Source organism: Phyllobates terribilis, unplaced genomic scaffold, assembly GCF_046119375.1.
Source record: "Phyllobates terribilis strain yellow unplaced genomic scaffold, ASM4611937v1 Scaffold_5__5_contigs__length_657084704, whole genome shotgun sequence".
Classification (NCBI taxonomy): domain Eukaryota; kingdom Metazoa; phylum Chordata; class Amphibia; order Anura; family Dendrobatidae; genus Phyllobates; species Phyllobates terribilis.
Genome location: NW_027362765.1, coordinates 435,413,871 through 435,441,847, shown reverse-complemented (window position 1 = coordinate 435,441,847; position 27,977 = coordinate 435,413,871).

The window sequence follows — 27,977 nt, the reverse complement described above, 5'->3', positions numbered from 1 at the left end:
AGAATTGAGGCAAGGCACAGATCTGGCCAAGGTTACAAAATATTTTCTGCATTACTCAAGGTTCCTAAGAGCACAGTGGCCTCCATAATCCTTAAATGGAAGAAGTTTGGGACCACCAGAAGTCTTCCTAGACCTGGCCATACAGCCAAACTGAGCAATTGTTGGAGAAGAGCCTCAATGAGAGAGGTAAAAAAGAACCCCAAGATCACTGTGGCTGAGCTCCAGAGATGCAGTAGGGAGATGGAAGTAAGTTCCAGAAAGTCAACTATCATTGCAGCCCTCCACCAGTCGGGCCTTTATGGCAGAGTGGCCCAAAGGAAGCCTCTCCTCAGTGCAAGACATATGAAAGCCCGCATAGAGTTTGCTCAAAAACAGATGAAGGACTCCCAGACTATGAGAAATAAGATTCTCTGGTCTGATGAGACGAAGATAGAACTTTTTGGTGATAATTCTAAGCGATATGTGTGGAGAAAGTCAGGTACTGCTCATCACCTTCCCAATACAATGCCAGCAGTGAAACATGGTGGTGGCAGCATTAAGCTATCGGGGTGTTTTTCAGGGCGACTGGTTGCAATTGAAGGAAACATGAATGCGGCTAAGTACAGAGATATCCTGGATGAAAACCTCTTCCAGAGTGCTCTGGACCTCAGACTTAGCCGAAGGTTCACCTTCCAACAAGACAATGACTATAAACACACAGCTAAAATAACAAAGGAGTGGCTTCAGAACAACTCTGTGACTATTCTTGACTGGCCCAGCCAGAGCCCTGACCTAAACCCAATTGAGTATCTCTCGAGAGACCTGAAAATGGCTGTCCACCAATGCTCACCATCCAACCTGACAGAACTGGAGAGGATCTGCAAGGAAGAATGGCAGTATTGAGTACTTCTACTCAATACTGAGCAAAGGGTCTGAATACTTATGACCATTTGATATTTCAGTTTTTCTTTTTTAATAGTGATGAGCGAGCATACTCGCAAGTACTCGGTACTCGCCCGAGCATTTCAGTACTTGAGATGCTCGGAGCTCGCCAAGTACTTGCGAGATGCTCGGGCGTATGCTCGGGTACCCTCCCTGCATGTTTCGCACTCTTTAGAGCACCAATCAACATGCAGGGATTGCCTGCAACTCATTGTAATGGCGCAGCCATGGTGGTTGTGGCATTACATTGATTGGCCGGCCGCACAGCGTCATCAGGTCTATATCAGACCGCTATGCTCGTCACAGTCACTCCGGAATCAGGTAGAGTAGGGAGAGGTGCTGCTGCATCAGGGAGAGATTTGCTTGTGTATTAGGTAGTGTAGGGAGAAAAATCGTACATTACACATATCCATCTTAACAAACAGTCCTTCTGAGGACTAATCCATCTGCAGAGATATCAGGCAAGCAGGGTATATAGGCAGGCAGTGTATACAGCAGACTACAGTGCATATAGCACAAGAGGCTTCATTCCAATTCTGCCTTCTGCTGCTGTTAGATATTTCTAGACAAAGGCCCAGGGCTCAGGGGCCAGGAATAATTTTTTTTGGATCTTAATCCTCATTATTTACTTAAAAAGCAATCCAGAGAACACCGTTTTTCTGTGCCATTTGCTTGTTGTCACTGCAGAATACAGCCAGGTCCTTTCCATATTACAGCGCTAGAAATCCAGCTATTTAAAACTGTTTTTTCTCTGTTACACGGATCACATATATGTTTTCTGAAAATACTGCCATTTTTGGCCTCCATTCAAATTTTTTTTCACTGTGTCAGCGAAGTTTTTGACAATGGTTTGCTGTTCAAACTAGTTACCTACAGGCCAGGTATTTAAAACTCTGTTTTCTCCGTCACACGGATCACGTATATGTTGTCAGAAAATACTGCCATTTTTGGCCTCCATTAAAAATTTCTTTCAGTGTGTCAGTGAAGCAATTGACACCAGTTTGCTGTTCAAACTAGTTACCTACAGGTCAGGTATTTAAAACTCTGTTTTCTCCGTCACACTGATCACATATAAGTTCGCTCCAAACTCAGTCATTTGTAGTGAGCGTGGAAGATATTGTTCTCCATTTAAAATGGGCAAGGCACGTGGCAAGGGATGGGGAACTGGACGTGATGGTGCATGCAGAGACCGAGGACAAGGCTGTGGGCATTCTGAAATTGTTCATCAACAAACACCTACATCTTCTCGTCCGACCTTCTTGTCCCAATTCCTAGGGGACAGCAGCACACCACTATTGAATCCAGAGCAGTGTCTAAAGGTTGTTGGTTGGATAGCGGATAATGCTTCCAGTCACTTAGCCACCACCACCACCATGTCTTCCACACGGTCAAGTATCAGTAGCCGAGAGTCTAGATTCTCCTTCCTGCCACCATGCCGAGTGCCCGGAGATAACTGATCCCACACTTGGACACATTGAAGAGCTGTTCACTTTTCCATTTATAAATTCGGGCCTCTCGCCCAGTCCACTTGAAGCGGGACAAGAGGAGCTCACATGTAGCGATGCCCAAATACTTGAGCAGCCACGGTCACACGAAGGCGATGGTGGGAAAGTGTCACAATAGGTGGATGATGATGAGACACAATTGCCAGAAAATCAAGAGGAGGACCAGGGTGCGGAAGTGGAAGATGAGGTGGTGGATGATATAGTAACTGACCCAACCTGGCAGGAGGACATGCAGAGCGAGGACAGCAGCACACAGGGGGAGGGAGGCAGAGCACCCCAACAGGCAGGAAGAAGCAGTGTGGTGGCCGCAGACAGAAGGCAGGCAACCGTTCCCCGTAACACCAACACGAAGGAAGTTGCCAGTACAATTGTTAGGTCTTCCCGAGTCTGGTTGTTTTTTAACCCCTTCCGACCCGTGTCACACCGTTTGTGACATGGAAAACAGTTCGTTCCCGACCCATGTCACAGCGACTGTGACATGGAGGGAAAGAGCCCCTGCAGCGCCTGCGAGCGGGGTCGCTCAGGTGTCACAGTTGCTACTGCAACTGGACATCCTGAAGTCGACCCCCCCTCCGATTGGCTGTTTCATTTTCACTTTTAGTGAAACTGCCAATCGGTATGAATTAAATCTTTCACCAATGAAAATTGGTGTAATATTTAAATCTGGGCATTGCCTGATGCTTACAGCATCAGCCATTGGCTGGGGGGAGTGTCACCTCTGTTCCCCCCCTCCCCCCAGATCTGATTGGGGGGCTATCGTCACATGGATACTAGCCCCAATCAGATATGGAGGGATGGCTGAAACCTCCCAGCACCTTCCCTAGATCGTCTGCTGCGGACCCCCTGCTGCGGACCCCCTGCTGCGGACCCCCTGCTGCGGACCCCCTGCTGCGGACCCCCTGCTGTGGACCCCCTGCTGCGGACCCTGTGGATCGCGTCTGCCGCCGCCACCGCTGATCAGCGGTAAGTATTGCCGCCACTCCCCCCCGACCGCCCCCTCCACCCCCCCCGCCCCCCTCTCCACCCCCCCGACACTTTCATACCTGCACCCCGACCTCCGCTCCCTCTCCCACGTCTTCATCCACCGGCTGCTGCTCTCCTTCTGACAGCTGGTGGACTGTGATCACAGCAGCAGCAGGCTCAGTGTAAATGCCCTGCTCCTGTGATCAAACCCACCATCCCCCAGTCCCAGTGATATCACCCCCCACCTCCCAATAATCACCCCCTCCCCCAGTGTTCACCCCCCCTGTCCCCAGAGTTCACCCCCCCCAGTGTTCACCCCCCTGTTCCCAGTGTTCACCCCCCCCTGTTCCCAGTGATCACCCCCCCCCCAAAAACCCAGTAATCAGCCCCCTGCTCCTGCCAGCTCCTGCTCCCCTTTCTGCCCCAGTAATCACCCCCCGATGCTGCCGGCCTCCTACCCCCCCTTGCTGCTGCCGGCTCCTGCCCCAGTGATCACCCCCCTTGCTGCTGCTTCTGGCTCCTCCATCTCCTCAGCCCCCTCCTACGTCTGACCGCCCCCTACGCCTGACCGCCCCCTACGCCTGACCGCCCCCTACGCCTAACCCCCCCTCTACGCCTGACCGCCCCCTACGCCTGACCCCCCCATACGCCTGACCGCCCCCTACGCCTGACCGCCCCCTACTCCTGACCGCCCCCTACGCCTGACCGCCCCCTACGCCTGACCGCCCCCTACTCCTGACCGCCCCCTACGCCTGACCGCCCCCTACGCCTGACCGGCCCCTACGCCTGACCGCCCCCACACGTGACTGCAGAAGGTTACACCAAGCACACACACGTACACTCACACTATAATAAAGTTTTGATTTTTTATTTTTTTTTTTTACACACGCACAAAGCACACAAAATGTCCCGCCCGTCCCGCTCATCCCAGTCTAGGGCGTACTCAGCTGAGGAGGCTATGTCAGGTTGGTGTGTGTGTGTTGTAGTGTATGAGATTGTGTGTGTGTGTTGTGTGTGTGTATGTGTGTGGTGTATGCACTACAATATACCACACCGCACACCAACCTGACATGCACTACACAATGGTGTCCGCTAACAAATTGGAACCCTTTGCGTTTGGAGAGTCCCTGTGTGCCCAAACATTGGAGCTCACCAACAAGTGACCCCATTTTGGAAACTAGATCCCCCAAGGCACCTATATAGATGCATAGTGAGCACTTGGAACCCCCAGGTGCTTCACAAATTGATTGATAAAAATGAAAAAGTGAAAAAAAAAACACTTTTTTATTTTTACGGATTAATTTCCTAAGGACCTGGGGGTCCCAAGTGCTCACTATGCATCTAGATAGGTGCCTTGGGGGTCTAGTTTCCAAAATGGGGTCACTTGTGGGGGAGCTCCAATGTTTGGGCACACAGCGGCTCTCCAAACGCAACATGGTGTCTTCTAACAATTTGAGCCGACAATTTGTTAGCGGACACCATGTTGCACTTGGAGAGCCGCTGTGTGCCCAAACATTGGAGCTCCCCCACAAGTGACCCCATTTTGTAAACTAGACCCCCAAGGCACCTATCTAGATGCATAGTGAGCACTTGGAACCCCCAGGTGCTTCACAAATTGATTCATAAAAATGAAAAAGTGGAAAAAAAAACACTTTTTTATTTTTACGGATTAATTTATGAAGGACCTGGGGGTTTCAAGTGCTCACTATGCATCTAGGTAAGTGCCTTGGCGGGTCTAGTTTCCAAAATGGGGTCACTTGTGGGGGAGCTCCAATGTTTGGGCACACAGCGGCTCTCCAAACGCAACATGGTGTCTTCTAACAATTTGAGTCGACAATTTGTTAGCGGACACCGTGTTGCTTTTGGAGAGCCGCTGTGTGCCCAAACATTGGAGCTCCCCCACAAGTGACCCCATTTTGGAAACTAGACCCCCCAAGGCACCTATCTAGATGCATAGTGAGCACTTGGAACCCCCAGGTGCTTCACAAATTGATTCATAAAAATGAAAAAGTGGAAAAAAAAACACTTTTTTGATTTTTACGGATTAATTTGTGAAGGATCTGGGGGTTCCAAGTGCTCACTATGCATCTAGATAGGTGCCTTGGGGGGTATAGTTTCCAAAATGGGGTCACTTGTAGGTGAGCTCCAATGTTTGGGCACACAGCGGCTCTCCAAACGGGACATGGTGTCCGCAAAAAAATTGAATGGAAAATCGGCTCAAATTGTAAGCGGACACCATGTTGCGTTTGGAGAGCCCCTAATGTGCCTAAAAAGTGGAGCTCCCCCACAAATGACCCCATTTTGGAAACTAGACCCCCCAAGGCACCTATCTAGATGCATAGTGAGCACTTGGAACCCCCAGGTGCTTCACAAAATGATCTGTGAAAACAAAAAAAGTACTTTTTTTTTCACAAAAATTTTCTTTTAGCCTAAATTTTTTAATTTTCACATGGGTAACAGGATAAAATGCATCCTAAAATGTGTTGGTCAATTTCTCCTGAGTACACTGATACCTCATATGTGGTCATAAACCACTGTTTGGGCGCATGGCAGGGCTCAGAAGAGAAGGAGCGCAATTTGACTTTTGGAGCTAATTTTCCATTCAAAAAGTAAAATGGCGCTCCTTCCCTTCTGAGCCCTGCCGTGTGCCCAAACAGTGGTTTATGACCACATATGAGGTATCAGTGTACTCAGGAGAAATTGACCAACAAATTTTAGGATGCATTTTATCCTGTTACCCATGTGAAAATTAAAAAATTTAGGCTAAAAGAAAATTTTTGTTAGAAAAATAAAAATGTTCATTTTTTTCTTCCATGTGGCTTTAGTTCCTGTGATGCACCTGAAGGGTTAATAATCTTCTTGAATGTAGTTATGAGTAGCTTGAGGGGTGCAGTTTTTGGAATGGTGTCACTTTTGGGTGTTTTCTGTCATGTACACCCCTCAAAGGGACTTCAAATGTGATGTGGTCACTAAAAAAAATGGCTTTGCAAATTTTGCTGTAAAAAAGAAAATTTGCTGATGAACTTTGAACCCTTCTAACTTCCTACCAAAAAAATTTTTTTTTTTTCCAAAATTGTGCTGATGTAAAGTAGACATGTGGGAAATGTTATTTATTAACTATTTTGTGTCACATCACTCTCTAGTTTAGCAGAATAAAAATTCAAAATTTGAAAATTGCAAAATTTTCAAAATTTTTCCCATATTTTTGATTTTTTTCACAAATAAACGCAAATATTATCGACCTAAATTTAATACTAACATGAAGCCCAATATGTCACGAAAAAACAATCTCAGAATCGCTAGGATCCGTTGAAGTGTTCCAGAGTTTTTACTTCGTAAAGGGACACTGGTCAGAATTGACAAAAATGCCAAGGTCTTTAGGGTCAAAATAGGCTGGGTCCTGAAGGGGTTAAAGACTCTGCCGGTAACCCCAAAAAGGCCATTTGCACCACCTGCCAGGCCAGCATCATCAGGGGTGGAAAAACGACCAGCCTGACCACCACCAACATGTTCAGGCACATGGCAGCAAAGCACCCGACTTTGTGGGCCAAAGCCCAGGGTCCAGGAACAATGTGTGCAGGTGGCACCATTGCTTCTTCCGCTGTTGTGCATGCAAACCAATCCCCTGTCCATGATGCATGCGAAGATGCCTCCTGCCCTGCACCTCTCGTTGCACACTCTCAAGTAGCAGCATCAGGACGCATGTCCATGTCCTTGTCCCAGTGCAGCATTCAGTTGTTCATACCCCAGTCCTTGGAACGCAAGCTCAAATATGGAGCCAATGCCCCACAGGTCACACTACTAAATTCTCACATTTCACAACTGCTTGCCCTGGAAATGTTGCCTTTTAGGCTCGTGGAGACGGAAGCATTCCGTAACCTGATGGCAGCGGCCATCCCTCGGTACTCAGTCCCCAGCCACCACTATTTCTCCTGGTGTGCCGTCCCCGCATTATACAAGCACGTGTCCCAAAACATTAGCCATTCCCTCAACAATGCAATTACCGGGAAAGTCCACCTAACCACGGACACGTGGACAAGTGCTTGTGGGCAGGGATGGCACATCTCGCTGACGGCACACTGGATTAACATAGTAGAAGCTGGGAACCAGTCGGACGTTGGGATGGAACACGTCCTCCCGACGCCAAGGATTGCGGGCCCTAGGTAAATCAGGGTTGCCCCCATGGTATACAGCTCCTGCACCTCATCCTCCTCAGCCTCATCCTACTCTTCAGCCTCCATCTCCGAAATGACCACATCAGTCACAAGCTGGAAGCACTGCAGCACTGCCTCGGCCAAGCGTCAACAGGCTGTGCTGAAGCTAATATGCTTAGGTGACAAACCGCACAATACTGAAGAGTTGTGGACAGCTATGAAAGAGCAGGCAGATCTGTGGCTCACACCGCTGAACCTACAGCCAGGCATGGTCGTGTATGACAATGGCAAGAACCTGATGGCAGCTCTGAGGTGAGGCGAGCTCACACATGTACCATGCTGGCCCATGTGCTTAACCTCATGGTTCAGCGGTTTCTCAAATCGTACCCGGAGCTGCCAGATTTGCTTGTTAAAGTACACCGCCTGTGTGCCCATTTTAGAAAGTCATCTTCCGCCGCCCTTCAGTGTTTCAGCAGCTTCCGGCTCACAGACTGGTGTGTGATGTCCCCACGCATTGGAACTCTACACTGCAGATGTTGGGAAGGATTTGTGGGCAGAAGAGGGCAGTTGTTGAGTGCCCGCCTCAACAAGGCCGTTGGTATTCTGTTCAGACTCCACGCATAAGACCTCAGGAGTGAACATGGATGTCAGACCTATGTACCAACCTCCAAAACTTTGAGGACTCCGCCAAGATGGTGAGCGGCGATGACACCATAATTAGCGTCACCATCCCGCTTCACTGTCTTCTGAAACGCTCTCTGCTCACAATCAAAGAAGATACATTGCAGGCGGAGCACGATGAGATGGAGCAATTAATCATACAGGGTGATTACACAAGTCCAGCCTCATCTCATCCCAATGGGGATTGGGTGACAATGAGGAAGAGGAGGAGGAAGTACAGGAGCTAGTTTCATGCGCTATAGACGGTACTACCTGCACAGCTGTCATACCGTCTGTTCAGCGTGAATGGCCAGAGGACAGAGAGGAGGAGGAGGAGAGCATGGTCAGTCATCCTCTTGTTGAAGACACGGAAGTCTTGCCTGTTAGTAGTCTGGCACGCATGGCTGAGTTTATGTTACGCTGCCTTTCCCATGACCCTCACATTCTCAAAATTTTGGGTGACAGTCATTACTGGTTGGTGACACTTCTAGACCGACGCTACAAGGAGAACTTTATATCTCTTATTCCTGAGGCGGACAGGTCTACAAAAATGGGGCTGTACTAGACGGCCCTTGATGCGGTATTATTAAAATAATTCCCATCTGAAAATGCTGGCGGCAGAGGGCACACTTCGTTGGACAACCAAGGAGTACAGACGAGAGAGACACAACTTCAATCCAGCAGAGGCAGGGTAACACTGTCAAAGTTTTAGAAGAATTTTCTCAGACCCTCCCATCGCACAAGCCCTGAGGCACGGGGTACTCTCACAAGGAGCGCAAAAAGTTTGGGAAGATGCTGACGGAGTACCTTTGCCGACAGTACCAACGTCCTACGTGATTCCTCTGTGCATTATAATTAGTGGGTATCCAAGCTGGATATGTGGAATGAACTGGCTCTCTATGCCTTGGAGGTCCTGGTTTGCCCTGCCGCCAGCGTTTTATCAGAGCTGGTTTTTAGTGCCGATGGTGGAATTAGAACTGATAAGCGCATTCGCCTGTCAACTGAAAATGCTGACAGGCTGACTCTTATAAAAATGAACAAGGGCTGGATTGGGCCAGTCTTCTCAACACCACCGAATGATAGCAGCGTAACATAAACTCCAATCCAGTGTCTTTTCTTTGGATGTGTATTCCCACGCACCTTTTCAGACCCAGACATGGGTACAGGCTTCCTGATTTTGGCTATTTGCTCTTGTCCTCCTCCTTCTCCTCATCCTCCACCATCATATCACCAGGGAGACCCACCGTTTAGTAATGGGAACAATAAAACATAGCTGGCTGATGGCTCTCTAAGAATTGTGAGGGCCGACTGCTGGTCCTTTAATCCTTTAAAAATAGTAAAGGCCGTCTGATGGCCCTATAAAAATAGGCTTTGTGACTTTCAGAGTCCCTCCATCATAAAAGAAACACAATGTGTATGATGATATATCACACACCACATTGCCAGATAAGGTTGTAAAATGTTAAAATGACATTTCCTGGTGAATGCATTTGTCACGGTTGAAATCAAAGCAAAAGTGAAAAAACGCATCAAAAACGTTACGTGTGAACATAGCCCAAGATGTGGAGGAGCATTTTTGTTTTTGGTTATTTATTTTGCTTTATATACAAGTCATTACCCTGGAAAAGATGTTCTTTAACATATTTCCCAGGAAAATCCATTTTGGTTTAGTTTTGGTATGTTTTATTGTGAGTCCGTAAGAGTGGCGTTATACCTCTGACAACGTTGTTGACAGAAGTGATCTGGGAGTCAGAAATGCATCCAGGGGTCTTCCCCATGCAGTCCCCTTGTCATTTGAGCACTGTTCCCATCGATTTGGGCAATTTTTAGGCCCTCTGCAGACCGCCGGGGGGAGCCGCCTGAAAAATGCTCGAGTTTACCATAGACTTACATTGGGCCCATTGCTCGGGTCGAGCACCCGAGTATTCCAATGTGTTCGACCCGAGCATCGAGCACCCGCGAATTTTAGTGCTCACTCATCACTATTTTTTAAAAAATTTGAAAAAATTTCTACATTTCAGTTTTTTTCAGTCAAAATGTGGTACAGAGTATACTTTATTGAGAAAAAAAAATGAACTTTTTAGAATTTACCAATTGGCTGCAATGAAACAAAGAGTGAAAAATTTAAAAGGGTCTGAATACTTTCCGTACCCACTGTATGTGGCCTGACATCCTTGACACCTCTGGTGCTTAGTAGACCAGTAACATCATAGCGTCGTGTGAAGCATAGTCAGTAGGCCTTTTGTGAAGTTGGCCAGCAATAGTTAAAACTAGAGATGAGCGAACGCGCTCACCACTGCTCGGTACTTTCCCGAGCATCACTGTGCTCGACAAGCTCAGCGCTCGGCAAGTATTTCCTGGTTGCTCGGGCGGAAACTCGGGTCCCCTCCCTGCATTTTTGGCACTCTTTAGAGAGCCAATGAACATGCAGGGATTGCCTGCCATGCACTGTAATGCCGTAGCCATGTTGGTTGTGGGCATTACAGTGATTGGCTGGCTGCAAAGTATCATCAGGTGTATATAATACCGGGCGCCACCATGCTCGTCACAGTCTACCCTGGAATCAGGCAGAATAGGGAGAGCTGCTGCTGCGTTAGGGAGAGATTTGCTTTTTCATAGTTAGTACAGGTATTCCATAACAAATATTTATATCCATCAGAACTAACAGTCCTTCTGAGGACTAATCCAGCTGCATATATTCAGTGGTGATAGCAGGATTTAGGCAGGCAGTATATGTGGCAGACTGCAGTGCAGAAAGTGCAAGAACGTTCCTGCTGCTGCTGTTCTTACAGATATTTGTAGACATAGCCCCAGATATCAGGGGCAGGGAATTTTTTTTTTATCTTAATCCTGGTTAAAAAGTAATCCAGAGTACACCATATTTCTGCTCCTTTTGCTTGTCGGCACTGCAGAATACAGCCAGATCCTTTCCATATTAAAGCGATAAAAATCCAGAAATTTGTAGTGAACATGGAAAATATTGGCCTCTACTTACATTTTGTTGCAGCGTGTCAGTGAAGTTATTGACATGAGGTTGCTGTGAAAAATAGTAACCTACAGGCCATCTATTTAAAACTGTGGATTTCCATCACATGTATCACATATAAGTGTGCTCCAAATTCAGCCATTTCTGGCCTCTATTTAAATTTTGTTGCAGTTTGTCAGTAAAGTTATTGACACGAGGTCGCTGTGAAAAATAATAACTTACAGGCCAGCTATTTAAAACTGTGCTTTCCGTCATATGTATCACATATCACTGGGGTTCAAATCCAGCCATTTGTAGTGTACGTGGAAAATATTGTCCTCCATTTAAAATGGGCAAGGCGTGTAGCAAGGGACGGGGAAGTGGATGTGATGGTGATGGTGCATGCAGAGGACAAGGCCAAGGCCGTGGGCAAGCTGAAATTGTGCCACAACAAACACCCACATCTTTTCGTTCGACCTTCATGTCCCAATTAATAGGGGACCGCAGAATACCACTATTGAACCCAGACCAGTGGCATAAGATTATTGGTTGGATAGCAGATAATGCTTCAGTCACTTAGCCACCACTAGTGTTGAGCCACCCCCGTAGTGTTCGAGTTCGGCTCGGTTCGTCGAACACCCGTATGTTCGCCGAACTGTTCGTTGAATTGTTCGTCGAACACCTTCGAACACCGTTAAAACCAATGGCAGGCAAACAAAAACACATAGAAACACATAGAAAACACATAGAAAACACTTCAAAGGTGTCCAAAAGTTGAAAAACTGCTCAGAAGACACAACTAACACATGGAAAAGTGACAAGTACATATAGTCATGCGAAAATGAAAGAGGTGGAGTAGTAAAAGGAGGGGGAGACACAGATATAGGCATGTCATGCCCTTCTAAAATCAAGAAAGGCTGGAGTAAAAATCTAAAATCAGCCTACCAACACCCAGACGTCGTGACAAGAAAATTAAAAAAAGAAATATCTTTAGGTAGAATGGCGATTCCATTCAGAACACTTTCCTTACAAGACGTAGTGGTATCCCCATTGTGAGTTGTGCCAAAAACGGAACCCAATACATTCTGACTAATCCACCTTTAGTCATATCCAAGGGGCAGGTCCGTAAACGACAACATCGACGCGGAACCAAGTACAGTAGTATATACTGTACTTCCTTTGACAAGGCAATCAGGCGGATCAAGAAGTTGGGAAGGGTCACCCTAATGGCCAAAACAGACATTGATGCGGCGTTCCGGTTTCTTACTACCTGTGCCTCCGAATAGTGTCCACCTATTGGGCTGCTTCTGGGTAGGAGCATACTATATAGATTGCTGTTTGCCCATGGGGTGCTCCAGATCCTGCTCACTATTTGAGGCGTTTAGTTGCTTCCTCAAATGGGTTGCAATGGAAGTTTCTAAGCAGGCACATATTATCCATTACCTCGACAACTTCTTATGCCTGGGCACAGAAGATTCGCCACAGTGTGAATACACGCGGTAGTCCACCTGTGAGAAGGAGAGAGCTGGAGGGAGAGCGGACACCACAGAGCAGAGGGGTTAGATGGAGAACGGAAGAAGGAAAGAGGGCGAGGGAGGTAAGGGAGTACACTGGAAGGCTGACCTGAGCTCCCCCATGTTCCTGCTGGGCAGGGAACAGCCCTAGGAAGAAAAGCCGCTTGCACATCCCTTTGAGGTTATGGGTGCGAGCGGGCAGAGGGACTACGCTGGAGTACCAAGCCAACACGGCCAGTCCGATCCTGCCCGTGCGACCTCGGTGTCGCCGGGTTTGTGCCAGAGCCGCGGTGGACCCTGACGGCTAGCCCCCCTCTCCCAATACTGGTGCCTGTCCGCTGGTGGGTCGAGCCCCCCCGCGGTGGGGGGGGGGACACTGCAGAAGAAAGACCATCTTCCAGCCAAACTAAGATGTCTACTTCTTTTTGTGGACAATGTGATACGATCCCTTTCTTACGGACACGCCCATCTCTACAAATTCCAAATGAGGCACAAAAACAGCAGGTGCTTCAACGGATATCAAGTTCTCCTTCAAGTGGGCTCTCCTCCTCCTCAACTTCAACATCACAAATACTCCAGTCCTCAGAGGTGTCACCCCAATCGCACTTGCTTCCTCACAGCTCCAAAGTCTCCAGCTGCCCGTCTGAGTATGGGGTAACACAGATGGTTGAGTCTGCACAGCTGTTTACTCATACTATAGCCTGTGAAACGGAGGTCTGCTCCAGAGCTTCTATTAATCCAGATGAGGAAATGATCTGCACTGATGCCCAGAATATTTATGAGTCGGATCCAGGACCAGATGAAGAAGGTTCTGAGCATAATGTAGACCCTCGCTCCCAAACTGTAACTCGTGTTGGTGGAGACAATGATGAAGACGATGATGAGACTCAAATACCTGATTGGAGCGACAACTTGACATTTCGGTCAGGGCAGGAAGAGGTTGGCTCTGAGGAAGACAGGTGTGAGAACACACAGGGTGATGATGACGAGGTTGGAGATCCCACTTACTGTCAACCCACCGTCAGCCAGTCGATGTGGTCAGCAGAGGAGGTGGAGGAGGATGTGAATAGCCCAGGGGATGGGGATGACTCGGTACCCGGGTCTTTGCCAGGCCTTGGGGATGTCGCGGTAGTCGGCTCCCGGGCCCGTACCCTAGGGTCACTCTTTAAAAGGGTGGATAATTGTTAATTTTATAAGAGTTCGTGACGCCACCTGTGGTATCTGGTGAGAAGCACCAGCACTGCAGCAGTCCACTGAGGCCGGTGATAAGGCAGCTTGATGGTATAGCTCCCCACAGGTGGAGCTAGGCCTCAGAAAAGTGTATGCAGGGGGGAATGCAGGACAGGCGAGACCCAGCTGCGTCAGAGAAAGAGTGGGAACAGACACGGTAGTCACTTCAGTACCTTTTACTGGTGGAAATACAGGCACATCCCGGAGCACTGTAGGGTGAAGGGTGCATATCAGGATCCTCCCCAATGAGTGGGTGTAGGGCCTCCTGTTTCTTGCCTCTGCATAGTAAGTTTCTGACCTGCCTGGAGCTAGGCCTAACTTTATCTCTGTCCTGCGCTGGCTGACCTTGTGGTAGGTCCTTGTCTTGAACTTCACGCTCCCAGTATGTGGGGCCTAAGCGTCTCCTGGCTCTGTTACGTATCAGCACCTTAGCGATCCTGGGACATGTAGTTCTCCAGGGATTCCGGTTATGCCTTACTGAGTCATAGAGTTCCCGGTAAGCTCGGATCTGGTGTCCGGTAAATGCTTTCGGGTGAGGTGGTTAAGCTCCTCTGCCCCCTATGTACTAACTCTCCACTCGCCTTTGGCCTACTCGGGCCATCACTAGGCTATACACACTAACGGCAGCTTGCGGCGCTTCACCGATCTTATGGCGCCGGCACACCTTAAGCTCTAACTGGGCTCCCTGAATCTAGCTAGCAGGATCCTCGTTCTCCACTGCTGAACTATTAACTGAGTTCCCTAGACTAGACTGAGCTCAACTGCAGACTGATCTCTCTTAGGCTTCTCTACTGCAGGAATTCTTCAGAGGAACTGAACTGCCTAGCTCCACCTTCCCTATTTATATCCCTAACGGGCTCCCTCTGCTGGTCTGAGGTGGAAGGTGGAGATGTGTGAATGTTTATGGGGGCCTCTTGTGGAGGATTCCATCAATGCACTCTTCTAGGATCTGTGATACCAAGCGCAGCTGGGCATCACAGATGCTATTGACGACGAGGTTAGGTTGCGCCTTCCTGGACAGAGACGGAGTACTGGAAGCACGTCAACAACTGCATCCTCGAACACAACTCTGCCTCTGACCACAAGTCGTAGTGGCTCTTCAGGTCGCATGGGCTCTAAGCCTTGCATAGCCTGGACATTTTTTCAGATCGATAAGGATGACCCAACTCGTGTTATCTGTAATATTTGTCACCAAAAGCTAAGTAGAGGCCCAAAAATCCATAGTTTGAGTACTTCATGCATGAACCGTCACATGGATATGAAGCATAAGTTGCAGTGGGAAGCTCACTGTGCTACAATGCGGCCTAGAGGGCCTGGCCAACCACCGTCTGCCCCATCTTGTGCATCCGCGGCCTCTTCATCCTCTGTAACTGGGGGGACAGCAGTCATACATGTTTTTGGACGCAGACCTGCCAACTTTTTACCCGCAACAGCCAGTGTGATTTGCAGGTCATCATTTCATTTGGAAGTGGACACACCAGCTGGTGTTGAGCGCTCTCCGACATCGAGAGCACCACCTTTGGATCAAGGCAACATAACTTTTCCAGCTGCATCTTCCTCACAGACCGGCAGTTTGCCGCGGACACCCTACTCAACCCCGTCTAAGCACAACAGCCAGCCCTCGGTCCCTCAGATGTGGACAAGTAAAAGACCATTTCCTCCTAGCCATGAGAAAGCTAAGAGGTTGAATTTCACCATCTGCAAGCTGTTGGCTACAGAAATGCTGCCTTTCCGCCTGGTGGACACAGAGGATTTTCGAGACCTTATGTCCGTTGCAGTGCCCCAGTATCAGATGCCCAGTCGGCACTACTTCTCAAAGAATGGTGTGCCTGCGCTACACCAGCATGTCGCACACAACATCGCCGCTTCTTTGAGAAACTCTGTGTGTGACAGGGTGCATTTCACCACAGACACTTGGATGAGTAGGCATGGACAGGGGCGTTACATGTCGCTGACTGGGCACTGGGTAGCTATGGTGACAGCAGGACAAGGGGCTGCTGTCCAAGTCTTGCCGTCCCCACGAGTTGTACATCAATACTCTTTATCTAGAAGTTCCTCCACTGTTTCTGCCTCCTCAACCTCCTCTCGGTCCTCCACCTGCACCCAAAGCCTGACTGGTAATGCCACCTGCTTTCTAACTGCGCAGAAGGAATCCTGCACACCTCCTTACTATGCTGGCAGCAGGGCTCAATGGCATCAGGCGGTGTTTACTTTGAAATGTCTGGGAAATGTGAGTCACACAGCAGAGGAGTTGTGGTCAGCTCTGGAGACCCAGTTTCATGAATGGTTGTCTCCACTGGACCTGCAACCAGGGAAGGCCGTGTGCGACATTGCTGCAAACCTGGGTGCGGCCCTTCACCGGGGCAATGTCACACACGTGCCTTGTGTGGCTCAAGTGTTGAACCTGGTTGTCCAGCAATTTTTAGCCCACTAGATGGCCTTCTGCAGAGGGCTCGGTCGCTGTGTGCTCACTTCCGCCGTTCGCATCCTGCAGCTCATACATCTCTACAGAAGTCGTTGGGCCTGCCAGTTCACCGGCTGAAATGCGATGTGCCGACATGGTGGAATTCAACTCTGTACATGTTGCCATGTATGTGGCAGCACCGACAAGCCCTGGTGCAATACGTTCTGACTTATAGCCTGGGCCAACGAGATCCAGAGGTGGGGCAAATCACGCTGCAGGGGTGGTCTCATATCAAGGACCTATGAAGTTGACGCGCACCCTGGGCCGTGGGGTACCCGGAGCCGGGCCGGTAGGCGCTGGGGGTTGTAGTCACTGTGGCGGTGACCCGGTCCGTGACCCAGGGCGGTCAATCCAAGGGTAATTTGTATATATGGGTTTTATAATGTCCGACTACGCCACCTATGGAGTGGGGCCAAAGGGGCCGCCGCTGCGGAACAGTCCTCTGAAGCTGGTGGTTTTGCAGCAATGGTATTATTACTCCCCACAGGAAGAGTGTAGCTTCAGGGCAGTGTGGGTGGATGATGGTGGTTGTAGTGCAGGGAGTCAGTATTGAACACAGAGTCCGTGTGATGCAGTCCCAAGATCTTTACTCACAGTTGTTGCAGTCCAGATTACAGTTACCAGAGCAATCTCCCCCGTCGTGCTGTGCGTACTCAGTGAGGGGCTCAGTCCACCCCCAGATAGCTCCGGAGTACTTAGCAGAACCCCCTTCTGTGTGTCCTTTCTCTGGCCTTCTCCTTGCACCTCACACCCAGTGACACTTCTATCCGGTATCCTCGGGCCTTGACGGGCGACTTGTGTTCCGTCCCCTGGGTCCTATGTGGCTACCTTCTTAGTGAGACTGGTGTGGACTTTGTCCTGCAGTAGATGAAATGCTGCAGCCTCCGGTTTCTAGTTGAGCCTTGTTGTTTCTCCGCTAGCTGAGGGACCGGTTCCCCTAATATGGCCTGACCCCTCTAACTCCTGGTAGCAGCGGGCGTACGGGTGGCTTTCTGCATGGCCCATACCCCTAGGGTCACTTCGGTTCCTGGAGCCTTCCTGCTCCCACTCCTCTCTTCTCTCCTTCAGACCTGGGCCTCCCAGGCTAGGCCCGCCTCCGGAGCAGAGCTCATGCAGAGCCTCTGCTCCTGTCACTTCTCCTCCTCTGACTGGCTTGCTCTTTCTAAGATGGCTTCCTATTTATACTCTCCCTGTCATGTGCTCCCCTAAGCTTCTTTCTCCACCCACACCCACTACATAGGACCCTCCCGCCAGCTAGGGACCTGGGACTGTGCTCTCCCTTAGGAGCAATTTCGCCCTACCACCACTGCGGGTATGTGTTGGATGCAGGTGTTAGGGTCCCAAGCCATACTCCTTCCTTACCTGAGGGTGAGATACCACACCTCTGGGTGAGATGCAGTACTTCTGTGGCGACTGAACCCTCAGGGGCGCCACACACCCTTCTGCACAGTTTTGAAATGGCGACGAAGATGTTAAGTGCTGACGCCGATGTCATTATCAGCTTGACTATTCCGGGGATTTACATGCTGGAGCACACATTAAACAGAATTCAGAGTCAGGTGGTGGGACAAGAGGAGGTGGAGGAAGTAGAGGAGGAGTCTTATGCGAAAGGGATAACATCACCAAGGTCCAGACGGTCGGCAGCACCAAGGCGGTAGGCATGGGAGGGTGGGGGAGAGGGATTAACCAGAGCGCATGGTAGCAGCCAAACTGTTGAATAAGGTGCAGGAGCCGAGGAAGAAGTGGAGGACGAACTGGCGATGGGTATGTAAGAATCATCAGATGAGGGAGACCTTGATCACATTTTTGTTGTGTGAGGTTGGGGGGAGAGGGCAGAGGAAGGAATCATGATTCTTACCTCGCTACCAACACAACAAGGACTTGGTCCTCCTGGATGCGCAAGACACATGAGTGCCTTCTTGCTACACTACCTGCAACATGACCCTTGGATTGTCAGAATTCGAAGTAATCCCGACTACTGGGTTGCCACACTCTTAGATCCCCGGTACAAAAGTAAATTTGCCGAAATAATTCCTGCCATAGAAAGGGATTCACGCATTCAGGAGTATCAGCAGAGGCTGTTGCAGAATCTTACATGTGCTTTTCCACAAAACACAAGTGGTGCACGTAGTGAATCTCACAGTTCTAACTTGAAAACCGTGGGACTGTCGAGTCTTCATCACTCAAACCGTAACAGTAACACAGTATCTGCTGGTAACAGCAATTTTGTGGAATCGTTTCACCACTTTTTTAGACCATCCTTTGCAAGGCCACAGGAGACAAGAAGTCTGACACATAGTCAATGCCTAGAGACGATGGTACAGGAGTATCTCCAAGTAAACATTGAAGCCATGACTGTGTCACTGGACAAATCATTGATCCGCAAGCACTTTTCTACCCCTGTGTCATCCTGGGGAGACTAAAAGCTTGAGGATTTGGTAAAATCACCTCACCAACCGTTTTAAGCAACTCTGGGGCAATTGATGCCACTTAAGTGGTGTCTGTGCCACAATTTTTGGAAAAAATGGAGACTCTTTTTGGAGTCCCCTTGCTGTGTTTTACGTGACGTTGGCATCGTCAATTCCAGGTGGGTTGGGGCCCCCCCTCCTTTTAACTGAAATAAACTACATACACTATGGCTTGGGGTAACACAGATGGTTGAGTCGGAAGAGCTGTTTACTCAGAGGTCTGCTCCTAAGCTTCAGTGTCTGCTAGTCAGCGTAGAATTTTTAACTGCATCTAGCCAAGGCAATACTTTGGGCGTAGTGGCCCAGCTGCGAAGCAAGCTGCACCGCCTGTGTATATAATAAGAATTTTTAAATGCATCTAGGATAGGCAGACTGTGGGGACCCCCAACCAAACCCAGACGCTCAGCCCCCCTACCGCCCCCTTTTCCTTGACAATACAATAATGTAACTCTTACAACTGGATGGGTGAGGATCGGTCACAGCTTTATTAACTCTTTATACTCATTCCATTAGAAAGGCATTTTATTTCTAAAATAATTCAGCTTGTTGCAGCATGCCCTGGGTCTCCACACCGGCAAGTTGGCCAACAAGTGTAACTCTCCAACATGTCCTTTCTATTTCCAGGCCATGGAGGATCCTGAGTACTCGTATGCAGGACTCTGACCCCCATCCATCACTCTTAACACTCGTTCCACTCTGTCCTGGAGTCCTGACAGGAATACGTCCAGTCCAATATCCATTAAGTGAACACCATCGGGCCTTATGAGGCCTGCTTTATCTCCTTCCAGTTGTCGGTGTTGTATCACTACACCGCCTCTGTCTCTTCTAAATTTTGCCATCCGAATATTTATTACCCGCCTTGTCCGTTCGATGGCCGTGATGTCTCGCGCACCTTGCCATACCGCTATCGGCACAATCTCTGACCATACTATAGTTAGTTTTGTGAAAAATTCTCTGAAGCGCTCAGTGTCTAGTTTCATTATTGCCATTAGTTATGCGCTCTTGTGATGACCTAGGTCGTTTCCCCCGGCCTGTATAACTAAGATGACCGGACCTCTTGCCTCTCTCCCTACCTTGATTACCTCCATTAGACCTGTGGCCATAGCAGGCCTCTAATACCTCTCCAGTAGTGTTGAGCATTCCGATACTGAAATATCCGGTATCGACCGATATTCACAGTATAGGAGTTCCGATACTGAGTTCCGATACTTTTAGAATATCGAATACCGGAATCGGAAGTTCACTTAATGCCTGAACTCTGCAGTGTCTCTGAAGGATGACAAGCTGGATGGCAGCGCTCAGCTGCGATCCAGCCTGTCATCAGAATGCCATCCCAGCGTGAGAGAATTCTCCTGCTCAAGCGCTGACATTACATTATCTCCCTTACATTAGAATTAAATGGAATAGCAGGAATTAATATTTTTTTAAGACGTTAATGCCAGAGCCATGGTGGTTGTGGCATTACAGTGGTTGCCCAAATCGATGGGAATAGTGCTCACAGTGAAACATGAAAAGCCGGCAATTCATCAACGGCATACACAGGTACCCGACAATTTAGAACAGAAAGAATAGAGCTTCACACATAGATTAGATAGATAGAAACATGTCAGTCACAAATATAATAAGTACAGTGACAATGTTGCTCACTGTACTTGTCATTTAGTGTAAAGGATTTATTTTAAAAAATAATAGTGTTTTCATGCACCATCTCTTTAAAAAAGCCGGCCGGCAATTCAGCAGCGGTATACCAACAATTTAGAATAAAAACATAGTGCATCACACATAGATTAGATAGATAGAAACATGTCAGTCACATATATAAGAAGTACAGTGACAGTGTTGGTTACTGTACTTGTCATTTAGTGTTAAAATAAAGGATTTATTAAAAAAAAAATTGGCGTGGGGTTCCCCGTAATTATAGTCTCTAGTGGAGGTTAAGCAGACGGCTGGGGCAGATGTTTGAAGCCTGGGAAGGGGGTAATACCCACGGAGCTTCCCAGGCTACTAATATCAGCCCCCAGCTGAATACCTAGCCTTTACTAGCTATTAAAATGGGGGGACCCCCCAAAAAATGATGAGGGGTCCCCCCTATTTTAATAGCTATCAAAGGTTAGGCAGACAGCTTTAGGCTGATATTAATAGCCCAGGAAGGGTGCCATGAATATTGGCCCCCTCCCAAGCTAGAAACTTCAGCCGCCAGCCGCCCCAGAAATGGCGCATCCATAGGATGCGCCAATTCTAGCACTTAGCCTCGCTCTTCCCACTGCCCTGTAGCTGTGGCAGTGGGGTAATAGGGCTGGGGTTGATGTCAGCTTATAATGCCAGCTGACATCAAGCCCAGGTTAGTAATGGAGAGGCGTCTATAAGACTACCCCATTACTAACCGCATAGTCAAAGTTAAAAAAAAACACAAATACCCAGAATAAAGTCCTTTAATTGAAATAAACACACAATTCTTTATTGTTCTAAATTAAACCATACTTACCATCACGCCCATTCCAGCTGAAGCCAACGATCACCTGCAATAAAAGTAAAGTAATAAAGCAACATCATCCTTACCTTTCCTTGGTTCCCACGACGGCTCCAGCTCTGCTACATTCACATGACAGGCTGGACCGCAGCAGAAAGCTGCCATCCAGATAGCTATGCTGCAGACACAGAGAAGCGCAGGCATGCTTGCGCTCCTCAGTGTCTGGCTGTGACGGCATCCAGATGAGCTTCGCACTATATTTGTGTCCAGCCAGGTACAGCAGGCAGGAAGGGGCTGCCCCCAACCACCAGCTGCCTATTTGTACCTGGAAGGACACAACAATATAGGGAAGTCCTTTTTTTCTTAATTATTTCATGAATTTCAGGAAATAATAAAAAAAAAATATATGTGGGGCTTCGCCCTATTTTTGTGTCCAGCCAGGTACAACTAGGCAGCTGGGGGCTGGAATCCGCAGCGCAGGGAGGCCCAAGCTTTCTGGCTCCCCCCCCCCACTGCAAATTGCAGTCCGCAGCCACCCCGGAAAATGGCGTGTTCATAGAAGCGCCATCTTCTGGCGCTGTACCCAACTCATCCAGGGCCCTGGTGCGGTGGGTCACTGGGTAATAAAGGGGTTAGGGCCAGCTTGGCATTATCAGCTGGCCCTAAGCCCGAAATTCATGGGGTCACGCCAATATTAGACATGACCACCATGAATTTCTAGTAAAGTATATAAAAAAACACAAACACCCTGAAAAAAGTCCTTTAATTGAAATAAACACAAAATTCTTTATTGTTCTAAATTAAACCATACTTACCATCACGCACATTCCAGCTGAAGCCAACGATCTCCTGCAATAAAAGAAAAATAATAAAGCAACATCATCCTTATCTTTCGATGGTTCCCAGGACAGCTCCAGCTCTGCTACATTGAGATGACAGGCTGGACCGCAGCAGAACGCTGCCATCCAGCCTGTCATCCCGCAGACACTGAGAAGCGCAGGCTTGCTTGCGCTCCTCAGTGTCAGGCTGTGACGGCATCCAGATGAGCCGAGGTCATGTCCAATGAACTCAGCTCACCTCATGCACGTCACTGACAGCGTGGGAAAATTCTCCTGTGCTCAGCGCTTCAGCAGGAGAATTCTCTCACGCTCACCGCATGCGCAGGAGAATTCTCCCACGCTGTCAGTGACATGCATGAGGTGAGCCGAGTTCATTGTCGGCTCATCTGGATGCCGTCACAGCCAGATACTGAGGAGCGCAAGCAAGCCTGCGCTTCTCAGTGTCTGCGGGATGACAGGCTGGATGGCAGTTTTATGCTGCGATCCAGCCTGTCATCTCGATGTAGCAGAGCTGGAGCCGTCCTGGGAACAATCGAAAGGTAAGGATGATGTTGGTTATTATTTTTCTTTTATTGCAGGAGATCGTTGGCTTCAGCTGGAATGGGCGTGATGGTAAGTATGGTTTAATTTAGAACAATAAAGAATTGTGTCTTTATTTCAATTAAAGGACTTAATTCTGGGTGTTTGTATTTTTTTTAACTTTGACTATGGGGTTAGTAATGGCGGTGTCTTATAGACGCCTTTCCATTACTAACCTGGGCTTGATGTCAGCTGGCATTATAAGCTGACATCAAGCCCAGCCCTATTACCCCACTGCCACCGCTACAGGGCAGTGGGAAGAGCGAGGCTAAGTGCCAGAATTGGCGCATCCTATGGATGCGCCATTTCTGGGGCGGCTGACGGCTGGTGTTTCTAGCCTGGGAGGGGGCCAATATTCATGGCACCCTTCCTGGGCTATTAATATCAGCCCCCAGCTGTCTGCCTAGCCTTTGCTAGCTATTAAAATAGGGGTGACCCACGTCATTTTTTTGGGGGGGTCCCCCATTTTAATAGCTAGTAAAGGCTAGGTATTCAGCTGGGGGCTGATATTAGTAGCCTGGGAAGCTCCATGGGTATTACCCCCTTCCCAGGCTTCAAACATCTGCCCCAGCCTTCTGCTTAACATCTGCTAGAGACTAAAATTATGGGGAACCCCACGCCAATTTTTTTTTTAATAAATCCTTTATTTTAGCACTAAATGACAAGTACAGTAACCAACACTGTCACTGTACTTCTTATATATGTGACTGACATGTTTCTATCTATCTAATCTATGTGTGATGCTCTATCTTTCTGTTCTAAATTGTCGGGTACCGCTGCTGAATTGCCGGCCGGCTTTTTAAAAGAGACGGTGCATGAAAACACTATTATTTTTTTAAATAAAACCTTTACACTAAATGACAAGTACAGTAAGCAACACTGTCACTGTACTTATTATATATGTGACTGACATGTTTCTATCTATCTAATCTATGTGTGAAGCTCTATTCTTTCTGTTCTAAATTGTCAGGTACCGGTCTATGCTGCTGCTGAATTGCCGGCTTTTCATGTTTCACTGTGAGCACTGTTCCCATCGATTTGGGCAACCACCTCCCCCAATACATTCTACATTATTGTTAGTTGTTTTCCTTCATATAGAATTAACCTACAAGGAAAGAAAGGGTTTATTTTCATTCCGATATTTGTGTCCCATTGACTTGCATTGGTCTCCGGTATCGGAATCGGCGATATCCAATACTTTTTGAGTATCGGCCCGATCCAATCCGATCCGATTTTTCCTGATATCGGAAGGTATAGCTCAACACTACTCTCCAGTTGAAATATGTGTTATGAAACTCTAATTTCCTCCCGCCTGGGCGGACTTTCACCCTTTTTTCTACCCAATATATATACGAGTGGCCTATCACCCACGCTGTTGGCTTGGCATCACCTGTAAAAGAAACAAACCATGTTAGGATAACAAGTCCGGTCTTATGTATCTCACCAAACACGTGGATCGCCGTCTCCCTATCCTCTGAACTTCCGTTTCTGACAGTCCTGCTCTTGCTGCTTCCGTGGCCGCGCCTATGCGGAATGAGTGTGTCCCGTAATCTTTGGGGTGGTTCCCTGCCGATGTTATGCATTTATTAAATATAGCTTAGAACTGGTATCTTGATAATGGCATTCCATCAATGTGTGATAGGAAGAAATTACTTTGTGATCTGATGGTTATATATGTTTTTACTATTGTTACCCGACTCAGTGTACCGTTTGTGGGTTGTAGAAGTACGCAAGTGCCCCTGCCCACTGGAAACGTTTTCGATAGGCGTATGTGTAGACGTATTGCATTATTGGCTATGACTACGTCCTGGTGTAATAAGCCTCCACTGGTGGTAATTTTGGATTGAGGGACTAATTCGTTTATGCATAGCGCCCCGAAGAAGGCGATTGCAAATGCAGTAGACAGTAGTGTTGCTTCAAATTGTGAGTGTCATGTTAATGGTGTTAGGGATATGATGTGAGAAATCAGTGTTAGTGACACGGGACGGGACGTCTACACTCCTGACTTGGCTGACCCCTTTTCCACCCTTTTATGGATTGTCTGATGATGAATCTCTTTGTCACATCTCCCCAATTCAGTAGTTGGAAGTGAAATGCTACTCCGGTCAGACACGGCTGCACTGACGCCCCTGATATGGCCCTCATCATTAGCTGGTGGAGAAATTCTATGGTGACTTGTAATCTGGCTTGTTCACATTGGTCAACCCGTCTGCCTGCTACTAGTCATGTCCACTCTTCCCATGCCTTACCGTATGCTTTCCACGTCGACGGGGCAACGGGCGCTCTGATTAATGGCATCAACTATTCGCCACTAGATCCCATAGGGAGGGTGGGCAACTGTTACCCGATGGGTGGGCAATGGGGAGGAGCTCTGTGAAAATCTGCCAATTGAATTGTGATAAAGCGTTAGCAGCAGCTTTAGACCCCTCAGCATCGTGGCTAGCGCGGACCCATACATTGTGTTTTAGGCACAGGAATGCTAGCAGGTGTAGTAGGCCTAGCACTGGGAGAGACGATAATGCCATCTTATTAATGCAGTGCTCTAGGCTGGTGTTTTTTGTTATGAAGCGTATATTTTTGTTAGCCAGGCGCGCGCCACATATTTCTATTGCTGCCACTATTGGGAAGAAAAATTAATAACAATTTTTAGCTGCATCTAGCCCGGAAAATAATTTCAAAGCTGGTGGAGCTTGGTATAGATGGCCTAATACAATGCTACTATGCCCAAAATTATTTTCCAGGCAAGATGCAGCTGAAAATTATTAGTAATTTGAAAGCTGGTGGAGCTTAGTATACATGGCCTAATAGAATGAGCACCACACACTGCTAATATGCCCAAAATTATTTTACAGGCAAGATACAGCTAAAAATTATTATTAATTTCAAAGCTGGTGGAGCTTGGTATAGATGGCCTAATACAATGAGTACCACACACTGCTACTATGCCCAAAATTATTTTCCAGGCAAGATGCAGCTAAAAATTATTAGTAATTTGAAAGCTGGTGGAGCTTAGTATAGAACGCCTAATAGAATGAGTACCACACACTGCTAATATGCCCAAAATTATTTTACAGGCAAGATGCAGCTAAAAATTATTAGTAATTTCAAAGCTGGTGGAGTTTGGCATAGATGGCCTAATACAATGAGTGCCACACACTGCTACTATGCCCAAAATTATTTTCCAGGCAAGATGCAGCTAAAAATTATTATTAATTTCAAAACTGGTGGAGCTTGGTATAGATAGCCTAATACAATGTGTACCACACACTGCTACTATGCCCAAAATTATTTTCCAGGCAAGATGCAGCTAAAATTTTTTAGTAATTTGAAAGCTGGTGGAGCTAAGTATATATGGCCTAATAGAATGAGTACCACTCACTGCTAATATGCCCAAAATTATTTTACAGGCAAGATGCAGCTAAAAATTATTATTAATTTCAAAGCTGGTGGAGCTTGGCATAGATGGCCTAATACAATGAGTACCACACAATACTACTATGCCCAAAATTATTTTCCAGGCAAAATGCAGCTAAAAATTATTATCAATTTCAGAACTGGTGGAGCTTGGTATAGATGGCCTAATACAGTGAGTACCACACACTGCTACTATGCCCAAAATTATTTTCCAAGCAAGATGCAGCTAAAAATTATTAGTAATTTGAAAGCTGGTGGAGCTTAGTATAGATGGCCTAATAGAATGAGTACCAAACGCTGCTAATATGCCCAAAATTATTTTACAGGCAAGATGCAGCTAAAAATTATTATTAATTTCAAAGCTGGTGGAGCTTGGTATAGATGGCCTAATAGATTGAGTGCCACACACTGCTACAGACCCAAAAGGTTTTACTTGGCTAGGTGCAGTAAAAAATTTGTATTACATACACCGGTGGTGTAGCTTGCAACACAGATAGGCTACTCCACTGACTAACACACACTGCAAGAGGCCCAAAAGGATTTGCTTAGCTAGATTTAGCCAAATGCTGTGAAAAACACTTGCACAGCACTAAAACAGACCTGCCTGTCAAAAAGTGATAGGAACTGATGTAACCTAGCCCTCAAAAGGGCTGGAATTACAACTAGTCACTACTCCCAACCTATCTGTCGATTTAAGAGCACAGACCTGCCTGCTAAAAGTGCTAGGAACTGCTGTAACCTAGCCCTCAAAAGGGCTGCAATTACAAAGTAGTCCCTACTCCCTAAACCTTTCAGTCTATTTAAGAGAAAATTCGCTTGCAATTCAGTTACACAATATAGCGCTAACAGCAGACGCAGTGCCGTCTAAAACTCAGCTGCAGCAGTGAGAAAATGGTGGCGATGGGGAAAATGGCTGGGTCTTATAGGGCAAGAACATGTGACATACACAGCCAATGACACATGCCCTTGCTTGTGTGAAAAAAAGCACTTCGCTCCGTGTGTGCGCTGCTGATAGGCTGACAGACTGCACCTCCCCACTGTAAATGCGGGAAAGAGAAAAAAAATGGAGATCTTCATTATTTCTGCAGAGATCCATCCCATGCCCCTCCCCCCACCCCGCTGTACACTCAAATTGTGTATTAACATTGATTATTAGCATTACTGTGAAAAAATCCAGTTACGATTTGGGTGCACGAACAGTTATCGAATATAACCTCGAACAGCCAGATTTTTTTCAAATCGTTCGGGTTCGTCGAACGGCTCGAACACCGCCCAAAACAGTTCGAATTTGAGATTGGCAAACAGTTTGATTCGAACACCGCTCATCTCTAGCCACGACCAACACCACTCTGTCTTCCACATGGTCAAGTCTCAGTAGCCGTGAGTCTGGACTGTTTATTCCTCACCCTGATCCTCTTTCTTCCCACCATGCCGAGTGCCCGGAGACAACTGATCCCACACTTGGACACTCCGAAGAACTGTTCACTTTTACATTTCTAGATTCGGGCCTTTTGCACTGTCCACTTGAAGCGGGGCAAGAGGACATCGCATGTAGCAATGTCCAAATATTTGAGCAGCCACGGTCACACGAAGGCGACTTTCGGAAACTGTCACAAGAGGTGGATGATGATGAAACACAATTGCCAGAAAGTCAGGAGGAGGATCAGGGTGCGGAAGTGGAAGATGAGGTGGTGGACGATGAAGTCCCTGACCCAACCTGACAAGTTGACATGCAGAGCAAGGACAGCAGCACACAGGGGGAGGGAGATGTAGCTCCTCAACAGGCAAGAACAAGCAGTGTGGTGGCCGCAGACAGAAGGCGGGCAACCGT